Genomic DNA, 25,680 nt, shown 5'->3' with positions numbered 1-25,680 from the left:
TATTACAGTAAAAGTACTGCAGTATTATGAGTGATGTAGTATGCAGTATTACAGTAAAAGTACTGCAGTATTATGAGTGATGTAGTATACAGTATTACAGTAAAAGTACTGCAGTATTATAGTGATGTAGTATGCAGTATTACAGTAAAAGTACTGCAGTATTATAGTGATGCAGTATGCAGTATTACAGTAAAAGTACTGCAGTATTATGAGTGATGTAGTATGCAGTATTACAGTAAAAGTACTGCAGTATTATAGTGATGTAGTATGCAGTATTACAGTAAAAGTACTGCAGTATTATGAGTGATGTAGTATGCAGTATTACAGTAAAAGTACTGCAGTATTATAGTGATGTCGTATACAGTATTACAGTAAAAGTACTGCAGTATTATAGTGATGTAGTATGCAGTATTACAGTAAAAGTACTGCAGTATTATAGTGATGTAGTATGCAGTATTACAGTAAAAGTACTGCAGTATTATGAGTAATGTAGTATGCAGTATTACAGTAAAAGTACTGCAGTATTATGAGTGATGTAGTATGCAGTATTACAGTAAAAGTACTGCAGTATTATGAGTGATGTAGTATGCAGTATTACAGTAAAAGTACTGCAGTATTATAGTGATGTAGTATGCAGTATTACAGTAAAAGTACTGCAGTATTATAGTGATGTAGTATGCAGTATTACAGTAAAAGTACTGCAGTATTATAGTGATGTAGTATGCAGTATTACAGTAAAAGTACTGCAGTATTATGAGTGATGTAGTATGCAGTATTACAGTAAAAGTACTGCAGTATTATAGTGATGTAGTATGCAGTATTACAGTAAAAGTACTGCAGTATTATGAGTGATGTAGTATGCAGTATTACAGTAAAAGTACTGCAGTATTATAGTGATGTCGTATACAGTATTACAGTAAAAGTACTGCAGTATTATAGTGATGTAGTATGCAGTATTACAGTAAAAGTACTGCAGTATTATAGTGATGTAGTATGCAGTATTACAGTAAAAGTACTGCAGTATTATAGTGATGTAGTATGCAGTATTACAGTAAAAGTACTGCAGTATTATAGTGATGTAGTATGCAGTATTACAGTAAAAGTACTGCAGTATTATAGTGATGTAGTATGCAGTATTACAGTAAAAGTACTGCAGTATTATGAGTGATGTAGTATGCAGTATTACAGTAAAAGTACTGCAGTATTATGAGTGATGTAGTATACAGTATTACAGTAAAAGTACTGCAGTATTATGAGTGATGTAGTATGCAGTATTACAGTAAAAGTACTGCAGTATTATGAGTGATGTAGTATGCAGTATTACAGTAAAAGTACTGCAGTATTATAGTGATGCAGTATGCAGTATTACAGTGAAAGTACTGCAGTATTACAGTATGAGTGATGTAGTATGCAGTATTACAGTAAAAGTACTGCAGTATTATAGTGATGTAGTATGCAGTATTACAGTAAAAGTACTGCAGTATTATAGTGATGCAGTATGCAGTATTACAGTAAAAGTACTGCAGTATTATGAGTGATGTAGTATGCAGTATTACAGTAAAAGTACTGCAGTATTATAGTGATGTAGTATGCAGTATTACAGTAAAAGTACTGCAGTATTATGAGTGATGTAGTATGCAGTATTACAGTAAAAGTACTGCAGTATTATAGTGATGTCGTATACAGTATTACAGTAAAAGTACTGCAGTATTATAGTGATGTAGTATGCAGTATTTCAGTAAAAGTACTGCAGTATTATAGTGATGTAGTATGCAGTATTACAGTAAAAGTACTGCAGTATTATGAGTAATGTAGTATGCAGTATTACAGTAAAAGTACTGCAGTATTATGAGTGATGTAGTATGCAGTATTACAGTAAAAGTACTGCAGTATTATGAGTGATGTAGTATGCAGTATTACAGTAAAAGTACTGCAGTATTATAGTGATGTAGTATGCAGTATTACAGTAAAAGTACTGCAGTATTATAGTGATGTAGTATGCAGTATTACAGTAAAAGTACTGCAGTATTATGAGTGATGTAGTATGCAGTATTACAGTAAAAGTACTGCAGTATTATAGTGATGTAGTATGCAGTATTACAGTAAAAGTACTGCAGTATTATGAGTGATGTAGTATGCAGTATTACAGTAAAAGTACTGCAGTATTATAGTGATGTTGTATACAGTATTACAGTAAAAGTACTGCAGTATTATAGTGATGTAGTATGCAGTATTACAGTAAAAGTACTGCAGTATTATAGTGATGTAGTATGCAGTATTACAGTAAAAGTACTGCAGTATTATAGTGATGTAGTATGCAGTATTACAGTAAAAGTACTGCAGTATTATAGTGATGTAGTATGCAGTATTACAGTAAAAGTACTGCAGTATTATAGTGATGTAGTATGCAGTATTACAGTAAAAGTACTGCAGTATTATGAGTGATGTAGTATGCAGTATTACAGTAAAAGTACTGCAGTATTATGAGTGATGTAGTATACAGTATTACAGTAAAAGTACTGCAGTATTATGAGTGATGTAGTATGCAGTATTACAGTAAAAGTACTGCAGTATTATGAGTGATGTAGTATGCAGTATTACAGTAAAAGTACTGCAGTATTATAGTGATGCAGTATGCAGTATTACAGTGAAAGTACTGCAGTATTACAGTATGAGTGATGTAGTATGCAGTATTACAGTAAAAGTACTGCAGTATTATAGTGATGTAGTATGCAGTATTACAGTAAAAGTACTGCAGTATTATGAGTGATGTAGTATGCAGTATTACAGTAAAAGTACTGCAGTATTATGAGTGATGTAGTATACAGTATTACAGTAAAAGTACTGCAGTATTATGAGTGATGTAGTATGCAGTATTACAGTAAAAGTACTGCAGTATTATGAGTGATGTAGTATGCAGTATTACAGTAAAAGTACTGCAGTATTATAGTGATGCATTATGCAGTATTACAGTAAAAGTACTGCAGTATTATGAGTGATGTAGTATGCAGTATTACAGTAAAAGTACTGCAGTATTATAGTGATGTAGTATGCAGTATTACAGTAAAAGTACTGCAGTATTATGATTGATGTAGTATGCAGTATTACAGTAAAAGTACTGCAGTATTATGAGTGATGTCGTATACAGTATTACAGTAAAAGTACTGCAGTATTATAGTGATGTAGTATGCAGTATTACAGTAAAAGTACTGCAGTATTATAGTGATGTAGTATGCAGTATTACAGTAAAAGTACTGCAGTATTATAGTGATGTAGTATGCAGTATTACAGTAAAAGTACTGCAGTATTATGAGTGATGTAGTATGCAGTATTACAGTAAAAGTACTGCAGTATTATAGTGATGTAGTATGCAGTATTACAGTAAAAGTACTACAGTATTATAGTGATGCAGTATCCTTCCTTTCTTCCTTCCTTCCTTCCATCTGTCCTTCCTTCCTTCCTTTCTTCCTTCCTCCCTCTCCTCCTTCCTTCATCTGTCCTTCCTTCTTTCCTTCCCTCCTTCCTTCCTTCCTTCCTTCCTTCCTTCCTTCCTCCCTTCCATCTTTCCTTTCATCCTTCCTTCCTTCCTTCCATCTTTCCTTTCAATAAAATGCATCATTATTATTATTATTATTATAATAAAGCAGTCAGTGGAGTAGATTCAACTTTTTGCATTTCCGCTGAGTTATTGACAAACAAAAACCCCTCAAGGTTCACTTAATATCTTTTTCTGAAGCTTTTCATTCATTCTTTGTGAGTCGTTCTTTAAAGTTTGGTGAAATAAATGAGTCAGCGGATCCTTCTGGGCAAACTCAGATAAACACTGTTGAAACCTTGAGCGAGGATTAGTTCGTCAGACTCCTCGTTCCACAGTCAGGACTGAAGTTTTAATCGTTTCTAAAGTTTAAAATTCTGCACATTGACTTTAAAATGACTGACAGACGAACTCTTTGCTCGCTTGAAAGGTTTTTTGTAGATTCATGAATGTTTCAGAAGCTTCATTTCTTATTAAACTGTTATCACTGTGTGGCTTTATTACAAATTTATGGCCTTGAATAGATAGTTTCACCTGTAATAAAAAAGAGAAAGAAAAGAGAGAAAGTAGAGGTGAATATAAGGAGGAGTTTGGGAGCAGCAAGCACAAACTTGATGTATTTTTCTGACAACTTAACTGCTTATTTTTTCAGTTGAAATTGGTTTTTTGAAGACATAATTTAAAGGAGAAGATAAAACAATAAAAAGGGTGGAGGATAAACGGGTGAATATGGGAGCAATGAGGGAGAAAAAGACAGGTGGATGGAGGTGAATATGAAGAAAGTAATAACAGCTGCTTTTTTCATTGATGGTGAAACTCAAAATGCTGCAGATTTAAAAATAAAGATGACACAACATAAAGAAAAGAAGAGTCGGAGCTTCTGGACGCTGCTGTGAGGAATCAGAACGACTGACTGCTGATTCAGGACCGAGCAGATAAACGGGACTGACGGGTTTCAAGTCACAGAGAATGACAAAAGAAGAAAAGACCTTAGATGGGGGGTCAAACATGCGGCCCGTGGGCCAGAAGCAGCCCGCCAAGGGGTTCAATTTGGTCCTATGTTCTTTTCCTTCCTTCCATCCTTCCTTCCTTCCTTCCTTCCTTCCTTCTTTCCTCCCTCTCTTCCATCTATCCATCCTTCCTTCCTTCCTTCCTTCCTTCCTCCCATCTTTCCTTACATGCCTCTTAGTACACTGCACTGCTCACTTTACCTTTTATCTTGAACTTGATTTATTGACTCATTAGTCTTATTGTATAGATGTTGTGATGGGATGTTTATATGTATATATATATATATATATACATATATAATGTACATTGGGATCTATTGAATGGTATAAAAAGGGTCGGTGTTATAAGAAAATGCTACAGCCTACACTTTTTGGGTAGGAAATTGCTTTATTTATTTATTCTTACTTGTATTAAGTTTTAACTAAACTAAACCAAAGCAAACTAAAACTAAACTAGATTAAATTAAACTAAACTAAATCAAACTAAACCAAACCAAACTAAACTAGATTAAACGAAATTAAATTAAATTGAACCAAACTAAACTCAATTAAACCAAACCTAAATCAAACATGTCTATTTTCCTACGCTCCCGTCCTCCCCTGAATGCGTCTCGGCGCTGCCATATTGTTGTTGTATTTTCTTTGAGCGGTTTGAGAGTTTGAGCTGCTGGAGAGTTGGAGGCACAGCTTTACACACTAACTGGACTACAACCGAGCTACAAGTCACTGTCAAAGTCACCGGACCAACGACAAGACCCCTGGGGTAAACACTTTCACCTATTTATAAACTTATATCTCTTCTCATACTTTACTACAAAGCTACTTTTTTCCTCCTCTCTCCTCTCTGCAGCTTCTCATGCATGCTAAAGCTGCTAACTCGCTAACTTAACACAAGAAGATAAAACTCACCTTTTTTTTAATTTTAACTTTATCAAACTCATTAATGTGAGATGAAACAAACAGCTTGGTTGAAATGTTAAACACGCTCATGGAGTGTTGACTTAACCTTTTGATAAAGTCGCTTTTTTTGTGGAGGCTATTCTCAAAAAAGCTAACTGAGCTAACACCAATTTTACCAAAGCTGGGACAAAAACTCGGCTTGACTTTAAAGCTTAATATAAACACTTTAAACCCGATTTATGACAAAGTAGTAATTTATTATAGAAACATAAACCCTTCTAAGCTTGTGTTATCAATTTGAAGCCAGTACACGTTATAAATAATTATGTTTTATTTATTTATGTCAAGGGTTAGGAGGAGGACTGTGAACGCACCATTAACCATTAAGGGTTGCACAGCTTATGCAACCCTTTTTTCCTGGATGTATGATTAACACATTAACACACACTACACACACTTTTTAAAGCAATGCAAAGTGGCCCCACCCACCTGTAACCTGTCATCAGCTCAACTAGATCCTGACTCAGTTATTTTGTGGAAGTGAATGTGTGAAAAATGTGACTGCCAGTGAAACTCTTACTGTCACAGACAGAGATAAAAAAAAAAGGGGAAGTCATGTTGTCCTTGCAACTTGCATTGAAGTGCATTGAGTTTTACAGCAGAGTTACATTATATTACATGACTTAATGTGGTGAGACTATATGTGGAGCTGCAGAGATAAAGAGATTAGGTCACTGACAGTAATAATCAGAGGCTGTTTTGATTGTTTTAATCATTGTTTTAGTCTGTTTTTAAAGTAGAAAATGCCAAATATTTACTGTTTTTAGCTTTTCTGTGACTTACATGACAGTAAACTGAATATAATTGAGTTCTTAGACTGTTAATCAGACTAGAAAACTAGAGCTGCAGCTATTTTGGTAGTTTTAAAAATTGTTATTGTAGTTTTCAGCTTTTACACCACAGTAAACTATTCTAAACAAGTATAATTTATCTCTTAGACTGTTAATCAGACTAGAAATCTAGAGCTGCAGTGATTAATTGATTAGTGAGCAGATATTTTGGTGATTTAAACATTTATTTAGTCATTTTTTAAAGTAGAAAATGCAAAATATTTGTTGTATTTAGCTTTTCTGTGTCTTCTATGACAGTAAATGAGTATCTTTTAGCTCGTAGTCTTATAATCAGACTACAAACCTAGAGCTGCGATGATTAATTGATTAATCAGCAGCTATTTTGGTATTTTAATAATTTATTTAGTCTGTTTTTAAGTAGAAAATGCCAAATATTTACTGTTTTCAGCTTTTTACATGACAGTAAACTCATTATCTTTTAGCTCGTAGTCTTATAATCAGACTGGAAAACTATTTTGGTAATTTAATAATTAATTTAGTCTTTTTTTTTTAAAAAAAAAAAGGAAAATTGCAAAAATTCAACTGGATTCAGCCTCTCAAGCTGAGTATTTTTGTGTTTTTGTTGATCAGACTATAAAACTAGAGCTTCAGTGATTTATTGATTTATTGATTAGTTGATTGACAGAAACTCAACAGGAAGCTGTTGTAATGATCAGATTATCGTTTTATTCATTTTTTAAAAGGTAAAAATGCCAAATATTATCATATATGATAGTAAACTAAGATTTTAAACTGTTAATCAGACTAGGAAGCAATTAATTGATTAATCAGCAGCTATTTTTTATCATCAAATAATCCTTTTAGTCATTTTTTAAATATATATGTGTATATATATATATATATACCGTATTATATATATCTTAAATGTGAGGATTTGAAGCTTTTCTGTATCATATATGACAGTAAACTGAATTTAATATAGATTTTAGTCCAGAAAACTAGACATGCAATGATTAATATATTAATTGGCAACTAGTTTGATCGTTTAATAATTATTTTAGTCATTTTTTAAGCGAAATGGCAAAAAATCAGCTGGTTTCAGCCTCTTAAATGCGATTAATTCATGCCTTTAATTGTCATATATGAGAGTAAACTGAATATTTTAGACTAGAAAACTAGAAAAAGCAATGATTAACTGATTAATTGGTAACTATTTTGATAATTTAATCAAAAATCTGCTCTCAAATGTGATAATTTCATGCCTTTTATTGTGATACATGACAATAAACTGAATATCATTAAGATTTTTTGACTTTTAATAAAGCAGAAACTAAAGCTGCAGTGATTAATTGATTAATTGGCAACTATTTTGATAATCTAGTTATTATTTTAGTATATTTTTGAGCAGAAAATCACAAATCTGCTTATTTCAGCCTCTAAAATGTGATAATTTAATACTTTTCATTGTCAAATAAATTTAAAAAAAATGAGACTTTATGGTTTTGGTCCATTAAAAGGAAATTATAACTTTTATTTTACAGACAGAATAATTAACAGATTAATAATCAATAATATAAATGAGTTATGTGGTTTGGTGTTGGTACCTTTAAGGTTTTGGAGTCATTGAGTTTGCAGCAGTAACGTTAAGCTTATTATCCGTTTACATCCACTAACATGTTGAATTCTTCACCTTTCACCTCGTTTTTATTACAGCTGCAGAAATTCATCATAAATCTACTTTTTTTTCCAGATTGTTAAATAGCTTGTGTTTTATCTGTCTGCCCACAACACAGACATGTTTGTTTGAATCTGACAGCTCATCATTCAAGATTCAAAAAACTTTATTGTCAGTCACATAGTGGTGTGGAACTGAGTAAATGAGACAGATAAAACACAAGCCATCTGCAATCTATGCAACGGGAGCATCTGCAAAAAGTTTCAACATGACGACATTGATCGGATCGGTGAATTAAGACATTACAGCCCATCTCACAAAAAATATCAGCAAGTTCACCATCGCCTCCATCGTTTATGTGTTTGTGTCGCATATAAAACGAAGTCAGGGCAGTTTTAACGCAGCGTTGCTATGACGACCCTAACCCTATAGTAATGGAAAAGGTTCCTGGTGCCGAGCCGAGCCGAGCTAGAACTGTAGAGAGGAAAATGGAAAATCTCCTAATCAGTCGATCATTGCAGCCTCCATCATTCAAACTCTTACTGTGCGTCATTATAAGTGAAATGTTTGTTATATTTTATGACATGTTTTTTTTTTACTGCTTTAAAAGCCAGAGAGATTAATTGATAAGAGACCCGCGTAGTCAGCAGCTTCTGAAGCGTCAACAGGAAACCTTTGATATTTAAAGCCTGATGTTAAACTGTGAGCTGATACTTTAAAGTGTGAGGCTTCACTCAAAGCAGCAGTTTGATACATGAATAAAAAACAGAGAACATCAGATTTATTATGATTCGATGCATTTAATACTGCAGCAGATTGAAGTATAGTCCTTTATAAACTTGATTTATAAACATATTTGGAGGCGTTTGAATGGAAATAAAGGTCTGAGGCAACGCTTCCTCTGCAGCTCTTAATGTGAAACTTGTGACCTTTTTGTTAATGAGACGCTTCATACGGAGTCAGATCTTCATACTGATATCACCACCAGCAGCTTTCACTGTCTATATGACTGTCATCAGCTTACTGTCTGGCTTTCTCTAGTTCTATGTGATGGTAAACTGACTATTAGATGATTAGTCGTCTATAAGGGATGATAAATGCATGAATCAGCTACAGATGAATATAGAAGTAGATAATTATTCGTTATCGTGTGTTCTTCGTGCTGCAGAGATGAACTAACTGTGTTCTTCCTGAGCTGAGCATCTTCCTTCACACCTCTGAGTTACACCTGCGTAATAACAACCGCAAAGCAACAGGTAAATAACACCAAGCTGAATAGTTGCTAAGCGACAACACAGATGTGACGATACGCTCGGCTCACGAGGACGAGATGAGATTAAAACTTTTTTTTTTAACTTAAACTTCAATGATGGAAAAATCAGTTTTATTTGACTGAGAGTGACAAAATGCAAAACAATGCAGGTTTATTTTGAAATGTTTTAACTTTATCATCTTTTAATAAATGTCACTTCAGTTTTACCTTATGAGTATGAATTATAATATTCACTATGCAGCACTGTAAAAGGGATGGATAGATCTATGATGGATGAATGGATGGCTGGATGAATGGATGGATAACTGGATGGATGGATGAATGGATGGATAACTGGATGGATGGATGAATGGATGGATAACTGGATGGATGGATGGATGGATGGATACATACAATTGTAGTATTTCTAAAGAGAACGATGAAGATAAACTTTTGTATTGATCCCTCAGTGGGAAAGATTCATGGCTACAGCAGCTCAAAAAGAAAAGGACATGAGAAAAACAACATAAAAAAACCAACAAAGACCTTAAAGTGCAAATCAAAGTGCAGCATCGTAGTCTGACTGCAGAGGGAATGAAGGAGCTGCTTAAGGCAATATATTAAAATTATATCTATCATGATATGAGACTAAATATCATCTTAGAGTTAGGATATCGTAATATCGCAATGATGTCATCAGAGTTCTTTTCCTGGTTTTAAAGCTGCATTACAGTAAAATATCTTCACCCAAAACTAAAAGCCTCAGAAGTGATTCTCACAGAGTTGTTTCCTCCAGGACTGAAATCAGGAAATAAAATCATTTAATTATAGATTATAGATTTAAATGAAGGATTTAAAACTTTTAAATCTTCTTGCTCAGTGACTTCAGGAAAAGTTTCTGGTCTCGAGGTGAAAGTTTCCCAAACAGGTGAACCAGCCTCGTGCTTTATCTACTTCCTCTTTGTGTGTGTGTGTGTGTGTGTGTGTGTGTGTGTGTGTGTGTTACAGTCTTTGTGTGTGTGTTACAGTCTTTGTGTGTGTGTTACAGTCTTTGTGTGTGTGTTACAGTCTTTGTGTGTGTGTGTGTGTGTGTGTGTGTGTGTGTGTGTGTGTGTGTGTGTGTGTGTGTGTGTGTGTGTGTGTGTCAGCAGCAGCGTGGTCAAACTTGTTCTTCTTCTGCTGAAAGAAGGCGAGGCAGAAATAAATGCACCATCTTAACCCTAACCCTCCTCTTCCTCCTCCTCCTCTTCCTCTTCTTCCTTTTCCTCCTCCTTCTCCTCCTCCTCCTCCTCCTCTTCATCCTCCTTCTCCTCCTCCTGCTCTTCATCCTCCTTCTCCTCTTCATCCTCTTCATCCTCTTCCTCCTCCTCCTGCTCCTCCTCCTCCTCTTCCTCCTCCTCCTTTCACTCTCTGAATACAGGATGTGTTTTGGTCTGAGACTTGTTGTGTAATCCGACGCCCGGTTTGTTAATCCTGCGTCTCTGTTTATAAATGGATGCAGATTAGGGAGCAGCAGCAGCAATAGAAGCAGTAGAAGAAGAAGAAGAGCAGGTTACTTCCTCCTCAGAGGTAAAGAGCTTACCTGTGAGTGAAGGAGCGCTTCATTTATTAAAAGCTAAGGAGCCAAAAATTCTCTGTTTTAAGGGTTTAGTGTTAGTGGCTAAGTGGTGATGCAATCATCACTTTGTATAATTATTTTGGGTTAACCCTTTACATACTGTTCATATTCTGACCCATAATTAGTCTCTACCCTAATTCACATTCATACATTTCCCTACAGTCATTAATACGTTTGATTAATCCTAATATAATGTAAAAAAGACATTCATAAACACTATTTCACTGTTTATAGAATATGAAGAACATGTTTGAATTTAGATTTTCGTCGTCAGCAGCGTGTCAGCAGTGTCTCAGCAGTGCTATCATTAGGCAGCATTTCTATTTTTGACGGAGCTGTTTCTAACTCGCGACAAGCTCAACAGAGCAGATTGCACCAGACAGGAAGTCAGACACAGAATCGGCATAATAAAACTTCCATCTTTCAAAATAAAACAACCCGTGCAGCCTCCCGATCGTATTTCAGCAACAAACAGGAATAAAACAGACAGATAAAGACTCCATCTAGCTACGTAGCTACTGACACATGACATCAGCACAAAAATCAAAGAATAGTACCAAATCAACCAAAATTGAGCAAGTTAACAAAATCGTGCAGTTTAGTTGTGCTGCTACTACAGTAATTACGGTAGACTAAAGGCACTCATTCAGATTTGATTGGGCTGCCGTAATTACTGTATTAGCAGTGCAACTTCATTTTAAAAGGCAGATTTCTCTCCTAGAGCTCCGCTGCTGTAACGCTCCCGGTGTGAGTTGACGCCGGGCAGAGGACGGAGCTAAACCTGACGGACCCGGTGGAAATCCTCAGTAACTCTGGTCCTGTGCTGCCTTATAAAAGTAAATTACACAAATCCTATGTCACACAAATACAACAGCATTCTTATATATTGTGGTTTATTTGGTAATGTGACTAATTTAACTTTCTGCATCATCTCGTGGCACAAAGTCTCATCACATCGCTATTAATTACACATTAAATTTCCATTTAGAATAAAAGTGCAAGAACTTCATGGCAATTATAGAATTTAATTAATTAAATTTTCATTGAGATCATTAAAACTGCACACTGCCACTTATTAAATTACCTATTGCTCATTTTTATTCCAGTCTGCATGATTAAATTAAGGTGCAGATACGCTCCCATATTGTTCTTAGTCACATTTTAACAGACAAATCTGACTTTTAGGCAAATCTCCAGCAGTGACGAATAAAAAAAACTTAAAAGGAGTAAAAAAAAGAAGAAGGAAAGAAGGAAGTTGCATAACAAACTTGATATTCTCTAATAATAGAAACTCTTATCTGCTGAAGTGGAAACGCTCAATACATAACAGGAAGTTCAGCACATCTGTATGTAAATAACTCAGCAGCATCTGTGTCTTTCAGCACTGATGACTCATCATATTTTAATATTTATAAAAGTGGAAGATACTTATTTAGTCTATAAAACACCAGAAAATATCCTTCACTGTAAAAACATTATTAAATTAACAGTGCCGAGGTCTCTAGTACCAACTGGTTGGGGAGAATATTTATATAATCATTTATTTTACATTATATATTTTTAATTAATCAACATTACTTTGTAGAAATCTGTTCTCACTTTGACATTAAAGAGGGTTTTTTTCAAAATTATTGTCAAAAAAACCAAATTATATTGACTATTCCATTTATGAAAGCAATAGAAGGGTGAATACTTATAAACACTGTATTATAATTAATTTACCACGTAAAGAAGCATATTGAGACTTTTGAGAGCCTAGAGACATCAAAATTATTAAAATAGTTATTAGATTATTAAAATAGTCGCCAATTAATAAGATGATCAATAGATCAATAGATGTGATGTAACTGTTATTGTAGCATGGCAAACACACGTTAAATCATTAAACGTTGAATTATGTTGAATTTTTTTGTCAATTGTCAATAAAATGTGAAAAAGAACGATCATTATTACAAGTCGTTAAGCTAAAAGTGACAGTTTCAAATAGTTTAATTAGTCTGATTGACTAACGATAGCAGCGGATAACGTTATAACGGCCGATAACGTAATCATTATGCCCATTTTCTAATTTACCAATAACGTAATAAAAGTCCTGAGCAATAACAAAAATGTACCAATAACGTAATCATTTACCAATAAGGTAATAAAAGTCCTGAGCCAATAACGTAATAATTTACCAATAACGTAATAAAAGTCCTGAGCTAATAATACGTGATAAATGATTACGTTAATCGACTTATTACATTAAAAAACAGGAAGCATTATTACGTTATCAGCTGCTACAACTAGTAAAACAACTCACAGCAGAAGATAAATAATTGTTTTTAATGATTAATAATTATAAACATTTTGTAGCACATCTTCTGTCTTCTGTCTGCTCCACATCTAAAAAATAGAAAGAATAAAAAACCTTTTAAAGAAGAGGAAGAAGAGGTGGAGGCGTCAAACCACAGCAGCATCACACTGTTTCCCTCTGTGGAACGTTTTTAAATAAAAGGTGTGAAAGTTTTGTTTTTTTATTTTCTTCACCTGCGGAGAGAAACGTTCTGAACATCTGATTTGAACAGCAGGAGCCTAAAGTGTTCAATCACAAGTTTTTACCAGTGTTTCCTTCAAAAAGATGGAAAAGTTAATAATAATGATTTTTGTTTTTAAAATTAGAGTTTCCAAAGTGACACAGAGAGCTGGAAGTGCTTTTTAAAATGTCAGAGTAAAACCAGAAACCAGAAGTCAGTCAGGCCCTGAACTCTTCTGCTACCTGTCGTGTTGTTTGTGTTAAAGGGTTGCTACACACACACACACACACACACACACACACACACACACACACACACACACACACACACACAGAGAGAGCACAATGAGGGAAACAGATGGCGGCCTGTTCAGATCACATTCCTCTGAAATGCCGTCCTGTCAGTCCCGTTTTTAACACACTGAGCTTATATGGTGTGTGTGTGTGTGTGTGTGTGTGTGTGTGTGTGTGTTCTCAAACCACAAACCAGGAAATATCTTCGCTCTTGACAGGTGACGCTGGCGACTAAATCTTTATAATTTATTCCTTGGAAGGTTTTTTACCAGCCAACCAGCTTCCTGATATACTGTGAAATCACTCTGATCACGTTTTTAAAATAATATGAGTCTCATTTATAGATTTTAAGTGTGTTTAATTGTGTATTTAAATGTGTAGTTGTGCCGTAGACGCTGTCAGACTGCAGCTCGGAGCGAATCAGATCACATAACAGTTAAACTCAGATTACTGAAGAGATTTGTTTGGTTTGATGTTGAGTTGAAACAATCTGTTGATCAGCAGAGAAATATAATAATCATCAGTAATTTAGATTATTATGGACGTATGGATCAAATTCATGGTGCCAATATCAGCTCTGATCTGATACTTAAATATTGATCTATTGTGTATTTAATAAGAAATAACAGCTGATACTGACTCTAGAGCTGCAACTAACACTTATTTTTATGATTGAGCAATGAATCATTTGATCAATAAAACATCAGACACTAGTTACAATCTTACTACTACTGCTACTACTACCATTTATAGTAATACTACTACTACTACTACTAATTGGTTTTATATCATTTGAAATGACATTTGCACCATTTACCAAAAGTAAGACTGAATGCTCCTGAAAATGTCAAATGGTGTAACCACAAAAGAATGATAAATATCAAATATTTTATCACCTACAGTGTATTTAAGTGGACATATACTGATAATTACTTAGAAGAAACATTTCTACATTAACATTATATTTATCTCACATTTTAGTTCCCAATTTTTTTCCTGTATATAATGAGAATAAAAAAATACAGGTTACACCAATTGGACGCTGAGTTACATCACATCATTGACCTATTATCATTCATTAGTTCCTTTTAAATTTTAAAGTGTTTTGTCAATATTGAGCACGATATATCCTAAAACCAACCATTTTTTTCAAAATAAATGTTGATAAATTGTGTAAAATTTGTTATAAACCATAGTGTTGCATTGCTAAAAGTGGATTATATTTATCTCACATTTTAGTTCACATTCATTTCCCTTTTATATAATCAGATTTTTATGAAAGAAAATAGTGGTTACACCAATTGGACGCTGAGTTACATCATCTCATTATCACTCATTATCATCACTAGTTCATTGTGTTTCTGTCCAACCTACTGAATATAAAGTCTAATATTCTCTCTCTTTTAGCTCTGTTTTTACTCTCCACCAGCTCCTGAGGGAAACATCTAAATACTCCATTATGTCCACCAGCTAGTCTTCAGATAACTGTGTCTGTTTGCTTGTTTGCTGCTGAAATATAAAGAACCATAAAGCTAAACAACGAGCAGAAACTCATTATAATAAAGCTCCGTAAAGTGTGCAAGGTGTTTGTTTTCTTGTGGTTGGCACAAAGCAGTTTTGTGGCAGGAAAACACAGCAGACTCTCTCACAAACAGGAAAAGAAAGATTGAAGAAGGGGGGTTTTTATTTTTTATTTCTTGACAGCTTTCACACACAATTTGAGTCAGATTTGTTGTTGTGTGTATTGATTTTAACGTTTAGTCGAGCTACAGACTCAAAGAGATTTCTGTGAACCTTGATGGTTACTCGGACTGCTGGGTGGAAATCCTCTGCACGTTTTAACACGTTTCATCAATCAGATCTCCAAATCGCCTCGACTCGTTCTCTTAATCTGTTTGAACCTGTATGAATGTATGAACGGTCGGCTAAATCCAACCTGAAACCTGCTGCTGCTGCTAAAGACGCGAGATCAGGGCAACAATAAAATCAAAACAAAAAACTGAAACTATTACTAGATAACAGTATCCAAACCCCCTCCAAAATAAAATCCCCTGCAGTCCTGATACTCAGCACTAACGTTTTGTAATGATAAATTGTTGAGCAAGCGTTTTATTTTAGCACCACACCCTGAAATCGAAACTAACAGCTGCCTTTTGAGTTCTGATATTTGCAAATTTCTGAAAAAAAAGGTGTTTTCCCTCCAATTTTGAGCAGAAAGAGAAAAAAAATCAGATCCTACGACTTGTAACTTTCATACAGTCACAGATTGACTAACCACATATATGTCTGCTGTGTTTGATTTGTGAGAGATATATTGGGTAATTTTTAATGTAATTATTTCATTTTTGCTGTCAATATAACAGTCATAAAGCTGACCTTTCAGAATAAGAGCGAGCATGGTGATGGCTCTTCCCTCCAGTTTGTAACCTTTATACAGTTACAGTTTTGATTTACAGTTTTTCTCTATTGCTTAAACACATTTCACGATACTGCCCTCACTTTTCACAAAACTCTAAACACAAAACACTTTTCTAAAGCTACGTACACTAAACCTCACTGTTTCTTTTCAAAACCAACCCATCACACCAAAACAGATGCTCATATGCTCAAAAGCAAACTCATCACACCAAAACAGATGCTCATATGCTCAAAAGCAAACTCTGACACCAAAATACCACTCAAGGCCTGCAAAAATGTAAACACTACTGAGCATCATTAACCACATTACCAAAAAAATTGAAAACACAATTTTCACAGTGTGAGACTGTTCTTTTTACAGTTTCATATGGAGTTAGATTTGTTTCATAATGTTGTGTGTGTGCAGATCGACAATCTGTGTGTAAATGTGTAATCTGTAAATATAAACACCTTCCACAAATACAAAAAAAAGATTTGTATACTCACAAAAATATTTTGCAAATATAAAACGGATCTGCAAATACACAAACAAATTCCACAAATATAAAAAATGCATTAAATTAATTTTGTGAACTCAGTTTTTATTTGTGAATCGAAAAAACATTTGTGGATCTCAGTTCTACGCTTGTGGATTTGCTTTTTACACACACGGAGTTTTGAAACAAACTTTCCGCCGGTCCGAACGAAAATCCACTCGTATCACTCGGCTATTTTCGGATAGCAAGTGATCGCCTACTGGTGACGTCATTTCCGCATATCAAAGTAAGAGCACGCAGTCTTTCTATGAGCTTTTTTAAATGTTTATCAGCGATAAGTGACGTGCATTCATGGTTTCATGTTAATGTCATACAGTGATTATTAGTGTGTTTATTTGTTCTATGTATATTATCTAGCACACACTTTCATATACATTTCTGTGTGAGTATGAAAGGCACCAGGATGCTTGTGGGCAATGTTCAGACAATTTTTATCGTTAAACAATAATAATAAATAAATAAATAAATAAACACAGTTATTCATAAAACAGAATGAATACAAATGCAAAATATATTATCATTATTATTATTATTTTTATTATTGTTTAACGATAAAAAATGTCTTTTAAATGCTGTGCTGAAAATGTCTAAATCTTAAACCCCATAATTTTCTACTGATTACACTAGTATTGAAAGGTTGTGAAGAGATGTCTGGATGTCAGTCACAAGCATCTTCTACAGGGGCCCTCTTTACAGGTTGGATTGTTATGACTTCTGGTCTATTTACAATGCATCTTAATCATATTTGCAATGTATAAAATCCTGCACCCTGTTCGTTCTCCCAGCCTGCAATATGAATGCTTACACATAGACATTAGAACTACATTAGTAAGAGTACACTACTAATAAGATGAAGTGTGTTGTGACTTTTACCCATCTGAAAGAATACATGAAAAATATAAAGGATGAGGTGGCTGATAACTGCTTAGCAGCAGCCAAGCCACCGTTTTAGAGAGCTGAATGTTGATGCCTTTCATACTCAAACAGAAATGTATATGAAAGTGTGTGCTAGATAATATACATAGAACAAATAAACACACTAATAATCACTGTATGACATTAACATGAAACCATGAATGCACGTCACTTATCGCTGATAAACATTTTAAAAAGCTCATAGAAAGACTGCGTGCTCTTACTTTGATATGCGGAAATGACGTCACCAGTAGGCGATCACTTGCTATCCGAAAATAGCCGAGTGATACGAGTGGATTTTCGTTCGGACCGGCGGAAAGTTTGTTTCAAAACTCCGTGTGTGTAAAAAGCAAATCCACAAGCGTAGAACTGAGATCCACAAATGTTTTTTCGATTCACAAATAAAAACTGAGTTCACAAAATTAATTTAATGCATTTTTTATATTTGTGGAATTTGTTTGTGTATTTGCAGATCCGTTTTATATTTGCAAAATATTTTTGTGAGTATACAAATCTTTTTTTTGTATTTGTGGAAGGTGTTTATATTTACAGATTACACATTTACACACAGATTGTCGATCTGCACACACACAACATTATGAAACAAATCTAACTCCATAGTTTCACAACTGCCAGGCTGCATTTGAGCAACCCTTATTTATTCTCAAATATGTTTTGGGCATTTACTATAGATGTGTGCATTTCATGGGAATAGTTACATAATGCAGAAAATGCAGTAATATCACAACTCAATGCAAAAATGAGTCATGTCATGCCGTGGACAATGACGTGGTCAATGACTGTTGCTCTCATTTCATCTGTAATGAAAATGCGTTGTCTTGCTTGCCCTCCTTCTCCTCTCCCTCCTTGGCCTGCTCCTCTTTGGACTGCTTCTCGCCCTCTTTGGCCCACTCCTCGGCCCGCTCCTCTCCCTCCTTGACCTGCTCCTCTCCCTCCTCGGCCTGCTCCTCTCCCTCCTCGACCTGCTCCTCTCCCTCCTCGGCCCGCTCCTCTGCCTCCTCTGACACGAACTCCTCTCCCTCCTCTGACACGAACTCCTCTCCCTCCTCTGACACGAACTCCTCTTCTTCTGTCCTGATCATCCATTTTTGTTTTTGAACCTTCAGCAAATTGCACTGACTTATATAGGTGTGGTCACATCATTTGCAATAGGTGTTTTCAATTATGAGTCGTTGTGTTTACTGATTGACCCCAGGTATGTTCATTGTGTTCAAGTTTTGCTGATTGTGGGTAGCATTTTGCATCACATGAGCTTCACAATGCATATTGGAGCAGAGTTATATGCAAAATGTGTTTTAGCACGGCAAAATATGTTTAGAGTTTTGAGGAAAAGGGGATGGGTTTTGTGAACAGTGTCTACAGGTGAATTGTGTTTGTGGTTGTGGCAAAAGGGGGGTAGTTTTACTAAATGTGTTTAGGCAACTGGTCATTTGGTTTAGAGTACTGGGTTTTGTGTTTTGGCAATAGAGAAAAACTGTAAAGCTACAGCTAACGATTCTTTTCACTGGATCATTTTTCTCAATTAATCAAATAGTTTGTGCTATAAAATGTCAGAAAATGGTCAAAATTGTTCTTAAAGTCCTCGTGTGAACTTAGGGCGTATTCACACCAGGAAAGTCCTTTGGTCCGCTTATTTAGTCCGGACCAAAATACAATGTTTCTTTTTTGGTTTGGTGCGGTTCCTGTTCACATTGCGCTTTTCGCAAGTGGGCCAGAATTTGTCAACAAACCCACATGTGTGCAAAGATCGTTCAATCATTGGACAAAAAGCTTTGGTCCGTTTGGAAGCGAACCGAGACCACCTCACCGACTGGGTCTCGGTCCGACTGTTTGGTCCGCTCCAGAGCTCGATGGTTTGTGTTCACACCAGCCCAAAAGGTCCGCACCAGCGATTTTTTTGGTTTGGTCCGAACCAAACAAGGCAGGTGTGAATACGCCCTAACTAACCGTCCACAACCCAAAAGAAACTAGATAATATTCACATCATCACATTTAAGAAGCCAAATATACGTGTGTATATATGTCGTTAGGACTGTCACGATAACTACTTTTATTGGACGACATATTGTCTCAGAAATAATATCTAAGTCGATATGAAGACACAGAGTTGATAATTACGTTATTGTATGATAAGTCGATATATATAGACAAGAAGATGTTGATAATTACGTAATTGTATGATAAGTCGATATATATAGACAAGAAGATGTTGATAATTACGTAATTGTACAATAAGTCGATATGTAGACACGATGTTGATAATAACGTTATTGTACAATAAGTCGATATATAGACACAATGTTAATAATTACGTTATTGTAAGATGAGTCGATATGTAGACACGATGTTGATAATAACGTTATTGTACAATAAGTCGATATGTAGACACGATGTTGATAATTACGTTATTGTAAGATGAGTCGATATGTAGACACGATGTTGATAATAACGTTATTGTACGATAAGTATATATATACGTGATGATGCTGATTAATAACGTTATTGTACGGTAAGTTGATACACAGATGTGACGATGTTAATAATATATAATTACACGATAAGTCAATATATAGATGTCATGATGTCAATAATTACGTTATTGTACGATAAGTTGATATATAGACACGATAATCTTGATAATTACGTTATTGTACTATAAGTCAATAATTATTGTGACAGGCCTGTGTGTGTATATGTGTGTGTGTGTGTGTGTGTATACGTGTGTGTGTGTTTTTGCTGTATCTGTACTGTGAGAGATATTTTGGGACCTTTAACGTAATTATTCCCTTTTTACGGTTAGTTTTACACTCACAAAGCTGACCTTTCAGAATAAGAGCGTGCATGGCGATGTCTCCCTGTAGCTGAGCTGTCATTTGTCATTTGGGGGGGGGTGGGGTTTGCTCTGTTATTACTCTGATTATTAACCTGAACTTGTGGTTTTTAATCTGTTCTCTGCTCCTTTGATACTTCCCCTCTGAGGACTCTTTGAGAGCAGAGTTAATGTGATTTGAGGCTGTTGAAGAGCGGATAATAAAAAGCTATTTCCACTTCCTGCGTACCAGCGGACCGGTCTGACAGAGTACGATAACCAGTTTTTTTTAAAGGGGTCGGGAACAGATTAGTGTGAGCAGAGAAAAACCCTCCTGCGTGTCATTTCTCAGGTCATTTCTCTGTCACTGGGTCTCTCAGGTGTTTCACAAACCTGTTTGAAGCCTGAAATCCTCTAATTGAACGTTTCCCCTCCGGTTAGAGCTGTGAAACCTAAAGTAGACATATTACACTAAGTTTAACTACAGAGTCAAACTTTAAAGCATATATTATTGTTTCCTGAAAGAGAAGTGAGTGTTTGAGTGTGACACATTTATAGATTGATATAACTTTGAGTGTATTTTAGGAAGTTTCTTTACAATACAATATAATATATCGATTAAAACTGACAAAGATTCGATGTTTGCCGACATGATGTGAGTGTGATTGGATTCAGGAGGCAGCAATCGATATAAGACGATATGAGCTGATTTAACACGATTACTTTCATTCATATTAAATCACAAAAGACTAAAATATAATTTATATTTCTGAGCTCAACCAGACATTTACTGTGAAACCCAGTGTATAAGTCGTAGTCTGGTTTTAGGGGTGTCATGCTGGGAAAAACTAGTCTGAGTAAACCCATACACTCATTCCAACGAGATTCCACTTCTTTCCAGAGATCCAGCCCTTGTAACCATAGCAACCTCCCCGCTCCGCCCATGGCCCCGCCTCATGCCCATATAAGTAATATCTGTGTTTTTATTTTTCCCAGCATGCACCTGAAATTTTCAAGATGGCGCTGCCTAGATTCTAAACTATTGGCTTCCGAGCAGCAGTCCACAAACCAATGGGTGACGTCACGGATGTTACGTCCATTTCTTCTATACAGTCTATGGCTGCTCCCTACAGGCTCTGAATATGTCATTGTGTATCGTTAATATGATTGGCTGTAAGTTTGTCCAGTAGTGTACAGAAGCATTTGATTGACATTCATTGATCCCACCTCAAATACAAGAATATGAACGGCAGACTGAGACGCGGGAAAAACACTATTATTAACACATCCATTCATTTATAAACACATATGTTTATACTCCTAAACTTTCTCAGTTTACTTTTATTAGAAACACAATAAAACACACATATTACACCTGAAACAGTGCGTTGGGTTAATGGTTAATGGTTCGGTAATGATGTGTTCATGTTTGACTGAGTTTCAATTAAACCTTTTAAAAGATTACAGTAACTTTACATATTTAATACAGTGTGTAGCTGTTTGCTCACTGAGTCCTAAAAACTCTTCATCAGAGCTGTAGCTGTGTTTAAATAGATCTACTGCAGCTGAGTCACACTTCAGCATCAGTTTGGTCTGTAAATACTGAAACATCACAGCAGCTAGTGTCTGAAATACTTCTGATCAACACACAACAAACAGAATTAACGGCTCTATTTTCATGTGTGCAGCGCTGCTTAACACTGTTGTTTATAGGACGGTATAGTTCATAAGTAGACGCTCACATCATTATGGTTATAGTTATAGTTATTGTTCTTAATGTGGAGCCTTTTACATCCTATAATTATATGAAGATCAAACCTCTGTCTTTTTTAATTAAAATATATTGCGTTACAGGTGTGTCTTATACATTGGTTTTTATGGTAAATAAACATTAAAGTGCCACATTTGGATATATTAAGCTAGTGCTGGGCGGTATACCGGTATACATATATATACCTGTATATACCTCTGTGTGTGTGTGTGTGTGTGTGTGTGTGTGTGTGTGTGTGTGTGTGTGTGTGTGTTTGTATATGTATATACATATATATATATATATATATATATATATACAATCAACCTGTCAATCAGGACGTAGCCACGCCCTAATGCATACCCTGCTTTATCGTCACATATAAAATCAGGGAGGCCAAAATGTCCCAAATGAACATCATACTGCATTGAAGAAGGCTTTAAACTAGCGATTGAGACCATAAACACATTTTGAAAACGTTTACTGAGGTTAGAAATCAAGTGAGAAGTTGGTGAATTCTCCATTGACTTGTATAGAGACGGTCGCCCCCTGGTGGTCTTTTGATATCCACGTTGGCCTCATTTCAGAGGACCAGAACTCCCCGCCTGGTCCTAAATCAATCTACTGCAGTAGAGTAGTAGTTCCTCTCTCATCTAGTAGAAGATGTTGTGAACAGCTGATTATGCAGGGAAAAAAATACCGTGAAACCGCTTTTATTTTGAAAAATACTGTGATATACATTTTTGGTCATACCACCCAGCACTATACTTTAAGCTTTAAAATGTTCACATCCTATATCATAAAACTGAAACAACATTAACCCTTGTGTCGTCCTACCTGGTCAAATTGACCCCATCTCTTTTGACTGTTCCTTCTTTCCTTTCTTCTTCCCTCTTTCTTTGCTCCCTCCTCTTCCCATCCTTTCCTTCCTCCCTCCCTCCTTACTCCTTTCCTTCATTGCTTCCTCCTTTCCTCCCTCCTTACTCCTTTCTTTCCTTCCTTCCTTCCTTCCTTCCTTCCTTCTCTACTAAATAACTTCCTCTTTTCGTCCTTGCTCCTTTCCTTCCTTCCTTCCTTCCTTCCTTCCTTCCCTCCTAAATCCCTTTCTCTTGTCATCCTTACTCATTTCCTCCCTCCCTCCTTACTCCTTTCCTTCCTTCCTTCCTTCCTTCCTTCCTTCTTTCCTTCCTTCCTTCCTTCCTCTTTTCCTCCTTACTCCTGTCCTTCCTTCTGTCCCTCCTTTACCTGAGGACAACAGGAAGGTTAAGTTTCTTTTTCTTTCACATTAAAGCAGGATCTTCTCTCTCCAGCAGCAGCAGCAGCTTGTTTCAGACAGTTTAAAGTCTTGTCTGAAGCATCTGATGATAGACTTCTCTCTCTTTATAATCCGGCTCAGACTTGTTGCTGGCTGCTGAAATGTGAATCACTCAAAGCTTCAACTGTCTGAGTCCGACCATCCGACCGCAAGTAACCACGGCAACGGCCTCTGACACCGGCGAATTGTGTCTTATTTACCGATAAACTGGGAATATCGGCAATTAAAAGTAAATATGATGCTGATTTTGATGCATACGTGCCATATTTTTGTTGTTATAATGATAATAAGCAGTAATAACAATAAGTGCAACACATGTAATATTTTCAGTAGGCAGATTTTATTTTATGTAACTTGTTTTCTGTTTTTCTGTTTTCTGTAAAATCCAATTTGAACTTTGTTAACAGGTGTGAACGTTGGCTCGTCACCTCTCTCTGCAGATTAACCTCTAATCCTTTTATCTGCGTCCGTCCTCTGTGTGTGTGTGTGTGTGTGTGTGTGTGTGTGTGTGTGTGTGTGTGTGTGTGTGTGTGTGTGTGTGTGTGTGTGTGTGTGTGTGTGTGTGTGTGTGTGTGTGTGTGTGTGTGTGTGTGTGTGTGTGTGTGTGTAATCCGCTGTGCAGACGTGTTGTGTTCGGGGTCGCTCTCCAGTAGTATCTCTCTGTTATCAAACACTGATCCGGTTTCTGTTCAGCAGCTGTTGTCGTGTTGTTTCGTTGGCGGCTCTGAAAACTCGACCGGGTGCAAAGTTCGTCATCTTTTAATCATAAAAACATAAAAACATAAAGTAAAACGCTTCAGTGTGAAATAAATCTGCTTTATAGTCCTCTCACAGCTGAGCAGCATGATAACAGGGTGATGTGATGCATTCAAGTACCTCCAGAAAAAGTTGGATTTATTAACATCGTTAATTTTCCACATCCAATTTTATCCATTTTAAATAATAACATAATAACCTATAAATAATATATTATATATACAATATTTATTATAATTATATAGAGTCAGGTGGCCCATAGTCTTAATTGGTGGGCCGCATAAAACACATTAAACATTATTTTCCTCTAACCTGTAGTTTCTCTTTTAGGGCTGGATTTTTTTTTTTAATATATATATATATTTTTTTGGCTTTTTCACCTTTTATTGGACAGTTAGTGGGAGAGGCAAAGGTCTCTTGGTGATATTGTCATTTTTTTCACTCCCAAATATCGGCATCGGCTCCTAAAGTCTAGTATCAGTCAGGCTCTAGTTCTGATCATATCCAACATTTTGGACCCATGATTATTATAGTTATTTGTCTTCAATATGCAACGAGAGCAGTGTTGATGATAAATAAATAATGAAAAAGGGGAAAACTTTTGTCACATGTTTTATATCTGATTTAGATCAAGTAGAGAAGAGATGTTTTCTACATCATGATACGAGACGAGCAGCTTTAAAGTCAGAAATATACAACTCCTCCTCTTCCTCCTCTTCCTCTTCCTCACCCGACACATCTGCCCTCACATCAACCCTCCAGGATAAATGGCCGTCCTTGTTGTCACGGCTCTCTCCATCTTTGTCATCGCCTCTCTGTCTCTCTCTTTTACACTCTGTGTGTGTGTGTGTGTGTAAGTGAGTGTATGTATGAGTCTGTCTCTCTCTCTCTCTCTCTCTCTCTCTTCTACTCTCTCTCTCTCTCTCTCTCTCTCTCTCTCTCTCTCTCTCTCTCTCTCTCTCTCTCTCTCTCTCTCTCTCTCTTCTACTCTCTCTCTCTCTCTCTCTCTCTCTCTCTCTCTCTCTCTCTCTCTCTGACTCATTCTTTCCTCCCAGTTGTGGAGCTGCTGGAGGTTCAGCTCATATTAGAGCTGGATATTCACTCTCTGTTTACAGGAAACACCACTTTTCTTTTCTTTCCTTTTCTCTTATTATTCATTCTTTTTTTTTTAGCAGAAATGAAAGAAATCAACACTTTTTCCTTTATGTACTGCTGCAGAATTAAAGTGTCTGTCTTTAGTTAATGGTTTCAAACTTCTCACATTAGTCTCTACAAGAAAGCAGATATTTCCTAAAATGTTGAACTGCTCCTTTTAGTGAGAGTATCAGGAAGTTAAAGTGACACTGCGAGACTGAATCAGAAACACAACAGCGAGGGAACTTTTCTACTAAAATTCACTCGTAAAGGTTCATTTATTGACTTTTATTTTATTTAATTGATGCTCAGAAACTTTAGTGAGGAAGACGAGCATCAGTGTTTATATATTTCTTCTTCTGTGGTTTTTGGGGGT

At 35.7% G+C, this 25,680-nt stretch overlaps 1 protein-coding gene across 2 annotated transcripts in view; it reads left to right on the top strand.

The window, feature by feature from the left end:
- Positions 1-5,232: 5,232 nt before the first annotated feature.
- The window catches only part of plekhf2 (pleckstrin homology domain containing, family F (with FYVE domain) member 2), a 23,965-nt gene continuing 3,517 nt past the window's right edge, over positions 5,233-25,680 (top strand). Inside the window, exons 1-2 of one of the 2 annotated variants that reach the window (XR_008321883.1) lie at positions 5,272-5,308; positions 23,496-23,559. The gene's annotated coding sequence lies outside the window, so the exon portion shown is untranslated. Of the gene's footprint in view, positions 5,309-23,495; positions 23,560-25,680 lie in introns of those variants that run through there. The other variant, XM_053327484.1, reaches the window with a different exon arrangement.

Source organism: Scomber japonicus, chromosome 10 (assembly GCF_027409825.1).
Source record: "Scomber japonicus isolate fScoJap1 chromosome 10, fScoJap1.pri, whole genome shotgun sequence".
In the NCBI taxonomy this organism is placed as follows: Eukaryota; Metazoa; Chordata; class Actinopteri; order Scombriformes; family Scombridae; genus Scomber; species Scomber japonicus.
This window is presented reverse-complemented; position numbering and strand designations above follow the sequence as displayed.